Here is a 7436-nt window from a genome sequence, read left to right on the forward strand (position 1 = left end):
TCGGCGGCCTGGTGAGAACGGGCAGCTTTTAGCGTCTATGTTTTGTCACCGAGCCTCAGCGGCCGAATGCCGACGCGGACTCTCGATCTGGCTTTCGGGGCCGCTGTCCTCACTTTGGTCTCTCTGGGTTTCTCCGTCTTCCTGCCGTTCCGTGTTTGCTCCGCCATCTCTGACTGCGGCTCTTGTTATTTTTTTTTCCGCCGAGCCGAGAGACGAAGCAGGCAGGAGGTCAGCCGAGGCTGTCCGAGCACAAAAGCCCCCGTTCACGCGAAGCTGGGAGGCTGGAGTGTGTAAAGTCACAGAAGCTTCCAGATGGGGTATCATAAATGAGGCCGCAAGACTCTAAATCTGGGAAGTTCATGGGCTGTGTATTTTAGGATTTTTTTGTAAAAAAAATCCCAGGGTTATATAAATATTTGTCTATTTAAAAAGTACTTTTAATTAAAAAGTCAAATGTTAATTATGTGATTCATATATGAAACAAAATCCCACATTATCGTGGCCTGTTAAAATAGTTGGATGTTTATATAGGCGGCTAATGGTTTGGGGAAGTATGATATATATTTTTAAGTTTTAATTTTGGTGCTTCTGACATTGTATATTTCATGACTATTTAGGAGGAGCTTGTGTTTAAATTACAGATAATCCATTTAAAGCCTGCTGCTCTGAAAATCATAGAGCAAATGTTAATTGGCAATTAGTATAAATTCGCCTATGTAAATGAACTTTTGTCTAGCATATAAAAAATAAAACAGGTCAGTTATAAATAAGTATGCTGAACTGACAAAAAGCATAAACATAATTTACAAACCAATAAACGTACAGGGTGTGTGTGTGTGTATACACACACACACACACACACACACACACGCACGCAAATGTAGGGTAAACATATCCTTATGGGGACCGCTCATTCATTTCAATGGGAAAAATGCTAACGCTAACTATGATAACCTTAACCCCTACCCTGCCCTAACCATAACCATAAGTACCAAACAAATTACAAGAGTTTTTGCATTTTTAGTTTTTTCATAGCAGTCACCAATTTTTATAAAATAGAGTTTTCCCTTATGGGGACCAGGAAACCGGTCCCCATAAGGGAAAAAAACCGGATATTTATCACGTTATGGGGACATTGTGTCTCCATAAGGATAGGTAAATCCGCTCGCACACACACACACACACACACACACACACACATATACACTCAGTGGCCAATTTATTAGGTGCACAGAATCAAGAGGATCAACTACTCTATGGCTAAGATGCTGAGATGCATGATCTAAGAGCTTCTGAATGTGGCGTGATTGTTGGTACCATACAAGCTGCTTCCAGCACTTCAGAAACAGCCACCCTCTTGGGACGCTCATGCAGTTCAGGGTCTGGGGTTTACAGTAAATGGTTCAATGAACAAAAAAACATCCAGTCAGAGGCTCTCTGGGTGAAAATACCTTGTTAATGAGAGAGGGCAAGGGAGGATGGCCAGATTCGTTAAAGCTAACAGGAAGGTCACAAGTGCAACAATAACACCTCAGTACAACAGTGGTCTGCTGAATGACTTCATTGAACACACAACTTGTCCATACCTGAAGCCATTTTGGAAGCATAAGTGAGTCCTGCCCAATACTAAAGTGTACCTAATAAATCGGCAACTGATTACACTCTATGATATACATACTGTATATATTACCTGTTCAGATATTGTCTCAGAATTTATGCCGTACAACTTTAAAAAACCTACTAATATATCTAAGCACCAAGTTCAGATGCACCAACAGGAAAAGATATTCAAAAAAGTGTTTTTGAACATGCTCCTGAATTGAGAGCTGATGTGCAGTTAGAAGACATGAGTCTTAAGGTAATTCTTGTAGAGCCAGAGGGATTCTGCAGTCTTTGAGGTTGAAGCAGATGGTTGTTTGTCAACACCTGGGTCAAAAACAGTTTGAATTTTGATTTCTTGAACTTGCAGACCTGAACTCATCAAACAACTTGGTGCAGAGGCATGTTGTGAAGTTTGTTGAAATTTTCTAAGCACGAATGAGCTGTTTCTGAGGCAGACAGGAGAGAGCCAAGGTCTAGAATTTGATACAAGCTTCATCATTTGGTAACTGAAACCTGGTCCCAACAACTGGGTTTATGTACGATGGAAGCAGGTGAAGTTTGTGTCAGAGATGATCCCAAGGCTTTTAAGAGTGTAGATGATGCACCATAAGGTTCTTTCATTAGATCTACTCACAGTGATATGATGGAGTTACTGGGCGATGAGAACAAACTACATTGGAGGTTGTTGTCTGTTATGCAGGTGGAGATGTCAGGGGGAGATGTAGTAATCTGGAAAGAAACCTGAGCGTTGGTGTGGGGGGGGGGGAGGAGCTGTAAGAGGATATCGGAGACAGAGCCCAGAGAAAAGAGAAGGGGACCCTGAAGGAACTCCTGGGGGGACCAGTAGAAAGGGGTTTGAGGTTCAGGCCATCTGGTCAGACCTGCCTGGGAGGTAAGAGTTTAGCCAGGGTAGTACACTTTCTTTGATTATAGATGTAGTCATAGAAAGATGTGATGAGATCCAGAGATGATCTACAGACAGATCCTGGAAGATGAGAACAAGGGAGAACCTTAGAAACAGCTAGAATGGGTGCCCTGGCCTACATTACATTTGTTTAGCAGATGTTTGTATTCAAAATGACATACATTTTGTAAAGGGTTTTAATATAAGCCAGTATAAATGAATTAATGGCTGCTACAGAGTCAGATAGTCCCTGGAGCAATTAGGGGGTTAAGGACCTCGCTCTAGGGCCCAATGGTAAAATCGCCCTGTCAATTCTGGGATTTGAACTGGTGACCTTTTGTTCACAACCACTGTTCACTAAGTCACTGAGCCACACAGCAGCCCCCTGGGCTTCAGCCACTATCAGTCACATGCCACTAGTCTTGCAGCCAAACTTGCATCCAGTCATGGGAAAGAGATGTATTTTGGTTTTTTTTTTTTAATGCAGGAACTTCTGGAGAAAAGGAAGAAAAGCAATACTGGTTAGTAATTCTGCAGTGCGTTGGGCTTCAATGAGTCCTGTGCTACTATGGAGGCAGGAAAGATAGATGTTGACAGGAGTGCAGAACATGAGAAGCAGGTGGGGAGAGAAAGTCTCAAGGTCAAGAGGACAGGTGGGTAGGAGACAGGAGCACCTCTCAAGGTGTCTGTGTTAGAGAGAGAGAGGGTCATTTTACCGAAACGCACTGCAGGAGCCTGGAGAGTCATCGGAGGAAGTCGGTGACCACCTTCCCTTTGAAGTGAGGTGCAAAATCATCAGTGTTCGGAGAGGAGGAGTGGAAAGGTCAGGGGGAGCAAGGAAACTGGAAAAGGCAGAGATGAGTTTTTCTTGGGGGTTATTAACAGCTGACCGGTGTTTATTCTGGACAGTCACCTTAGTGGAGGAAACCGCGGGTTAGAAAGTAGCCAGTCATAAAATTGTACTTGGCTATGGGTGGAGTGGTGGTGGTGGGGGCTTGGGGGGGGGGGGAGGGGATGCAAACACTTCCCTTCTTCAAACAAGTATGGAGATTGTTGGAATCTCCACTAGTTCTCACCACGATGCTTCTGGATGCTCCTCAGCCAATCCGAAGGCTTCTCCGGTGGGGTGAACGGGTCGTCGCCCCAGAAGTCCTGAATGGATTCTTCTTACCGGCATTTGATTAAGCGCATGCAGCTGAATTGGCCAGGGGTGAAATTCCTCAGCTCACCCTGTGCATAGCTTAGTATGCAGGTCTAGTCTGGGTATTTGTGAAATACCTGCATCACAATTATGTGCACCTCTATCAGTCAGGTACAGCTGCAAGGAAGATAACAGGTAAGAGCCCATGACTGAATTAATCTGTGATCCTGCTTCGAATTCCTGTGTGTGCTCGAGTGAGACAGGCAGATAGATAGCCTGGATGGATGTGGGAGTGTCTGTCTGTCTGTGTGTGTGTGTCTGTGTGTGTGTGTGTGTGTCTGTGTGTGTGCATACGCGCAAGCGCGTGGGGTTATGCATAGGTGAGAGATATCTTAGGTTTACATGTCTGGGGCCGAGAGAGCTTTCTGGGAAAAATAATCTAAGCAGCACTATAAGCCGTTTTATATTTATTTATGTGTATTTTCTGGTCCCTACACAAATGAAAAACAAGTAACAGATGGCTCGTATATAATACTTACAGCCCAAGGCTAATTTCTGGCACTTATTTTCGGCTAGGCCTGTTTTTTAATTGTATAAATGCTAAACATTTAAACAGCACCTTAGAATTTAGTGATCATTCTTGACACATCACAGCAGATTGTGACATAGCAGGGGGCAGCAGTACCTTGCTCAGGGTACCTCAGTGGTGTCTTGCTGGTTGAGGATTTGAACCACCAATTTTTCAATTACAAGTGCACTTCCCTAACCACTAAGCCTCCACTGCTCTTACAGCCCCACCTTGAATGCACCATACATTCAGTTGTTTATTTTCACCTTGTTTTGGTTCAGCCAATTCTTTTACATTTTTTATTATGCTAAACATGCGTGTTAAATGACAATGGTGTGTAAGCAGGATCGGTGAGAAGAGTAAGAACTATTTGTCCAGCTCCAGAAAGTTGTCATGCCCATGAATAAGGTAACCATGGTTACTTAGCCATGATTGTGTTTCAGTAAATGTCTAGCCGTATTCCTGTACTGCTGTGAAAATCAGTTTCGGTGCAATCAAAGAGTAGTAATGAAATGTGCGTCAGAGATGATTGCTGAACACGTACCTTTCCGTTTAAGCAGGAGAGTCAGTGTTTCTGCATTGTTTGGAAGACATGTTTAGCTTCCCATTTATCTGTCTATTCTTCCTGTCTCTCTGCATATCCATCAATTTCATTTCCCTTATCAGTCTCTCTGCACATCCATCCTTCTTTACACCCATTCATCTCTCTGTACATCCATCCTATCCTTTTTACACTCATTCCTCTGTCTGTAAATCCATCCATCTCTCTGTACATCCATCCTTTTTTACATGCATCCACCTCTCTGCACATCCCTCCTTCTTTGCACCCATTCATCTCTCTGTGCATCCATCCATTCCTTTTTACACTCATCCTTCTCTCTGTACATCCATCAGTTTCTCTGTAAATCCATCCTTCTTTACACACATCCACTTTTCTGCTCATTCCTCCTTCTTTATACTCATCCATCTCCACACATCCATTCTGTCCTCTTTTTACTCATCTATTTCTGTACATCCATCCTTCTGTACACCTGTCCACCTCTCTAGACATCCCTTCTCTTGTACCCACCCATCTCTCTGCACATCTCTCATTCTTTGCACTCATCCATCTCCACGTACAAACTTTCTTTCCTCTCTGCGCTCATCCATCTCTACAAATCCATCCTTCTTTACCCCCCCCATCCACCAAGTCTTTTTTTGTGATGTAAGCAGGGTAACCTGGAACTTACCAGAAATGCAATGAGGAAGTGAATGTGACCCCTTGACCCCCTCCCTCAGTGCTGGAGCTCCAGTTCAAGTACCACCCCCAGCCCCCACCAGGACTGAGTGACACAAAAAGGGTGAGAAAGGGGAAAAAAGAAAAAGACGCTGCAAGGAAAAATAAAAAGAAACACTCATAGCAAATTCTCATTACGGGCCGGGACACTAATGAGATTAAGTTACAAAACAAGGACAGAAAGTATTTCTCAGGGGCGAAACCGAATCTGTATGCAGGTCCTAACTCCTCTCCTGAGTGTTGTTTTTGTGCTGAATTTCATTTGTTCATTTCCAATTTTCTGGTCTTGTGAGAAAAGTCATTAGGCAGCTTAGTTGTGGCAACTTTTTCATGTCTCGCCTCTGTTATAAAAGCGCAGGTGGGTCTTGTAAAACTTGTTTGTGATTATTTTTTAATGTGATCTTAATTGTTTTTCCCATCGGTATAAGAATTCTATATTCCAGAATTATACACGGACCAGTGGTGACGGTTAAATTTTTAAAAATGAAAGGTTTGTTTGGAGTAACATTTATTTGAATCCATGCAAAGTATTATTGTTTTTCTATCGCATTAAACATTTATGTCTTTTGTGGAGAATTTAACACCCTGTACCTTAACACTCTCTTTCATTTCCAACCTTTTTTTTCCCTCAAGACTCTGGTACGGACAAAATTGTAAGCCTAATTAAAAGCATGTAAATATATTTCCCTAATCATCAAAATGATCACGTTTATGCACTGTAAACGTACTGCTAATATATAACTGCGGTCCTCATTGTGAATGCTAACTCCCCGATCAGCCTGTTCTACATTTCCTGTAATCCCCAGGGCCGTTCTTGCTCATGCTGTTGTGTTCTTTCGCTAACCTATGAACCCAGGGATCTGATGGATCACGCTCCCTGGCATGTATCAGGCTTCCTGATTGGGCATATGCTGTACTGAAGGGTTATTTGCTATGCTTCTCAGTTGAGTAGTCCCCAGATTGGCAGGACATTAAGATCACTCCACTTGGAAAATCCCCACAGGGCTACTGGTGAAGTTGATTGTGTGTGTGTGTGTGTATGTGCGAGCGGGTTTACCTATCCTAATGGGGACACAATGTCCCCATAACGTGATAAATATCCGTTTTTTTCCCCTTATGGGGACCGGTTTCCTGGTCCCCATAAGGGAAAACTCTATTTTATAAAAATTGGTGACTGCTATGAAAAAACTAAAAATGCAAAAACTCTTGTAATTTGTTTGGTACTTATGGTTATGGTTAGGGTAGGGTAGGGGTTAAGGTTGTCATAGTTAGCGTTAGCATTTTTCCCATTGAAATGAATGAGCGGTCCCCATAAGGATATGTTTACCCTACATGTGCGTGCGTGCGCGTGTCTGACTGGGTGTGCATGTCCATGACATTGGTGTTTTTTGCCTAGGAAATGCTAACTTGCATGCTAATTATATAGATGTTAGGTCGGCTGCCTGGTGATATTTTAGCAACCCTATTTCGTCAGGTGGTTTGGTCCAGTTTCTTCCTTGTTGCTAAGGGATAGATGGATGAATGGAGGGACGGTTCTAAGCCTTGCCGGCGCCGGTCCCGTATGCCTGGTTGCAGGCAAAGCTGTACAGCTGTAACAAACAGCAGTGCAGTCAGTCTAAAGCTCAAACGGGTCAGTCGAAGGGTGTTCTGGGTCATGCGTTTCTCTGCTGTTTACCTGTGTGTTCTGAGCATCACGGCTTTTGGCTTAGATTCAGACAGGAACGTTCATACAGCCAATGGGGGCATGTTAGAGTCTTTGCTGATGTGTCATTCTGTTATTACCTCATCAGTGATTGGCCACCTGCCAGACAAGCTAATTGGGTGAGACAAAGAAGACATAAGTAATGTATATATACAGTATTTCCTTACAGCAAACCTGATTGGATAAGCAGATATTGAAAACGAATGGTTGGACAGATAAGTATTTTCATTACAGCTACATGTT

This window comes from Paramormyrops kingsleyae, chromosome 10 (assembly GCF_048594095.1).
Source record: "Paramormyrops kingsleyae isolate MSU_618 chromosome 10, PKINGS_0.4, whole genome shotgun sequence".
Classification (NCBI taxonomy): Eukaryota; Metazoa; Chordata; class Actinopteri; order Osteoglossiformes; family Mormyridae; genus Paramormyrops; species Paramormyrops kingsleyae.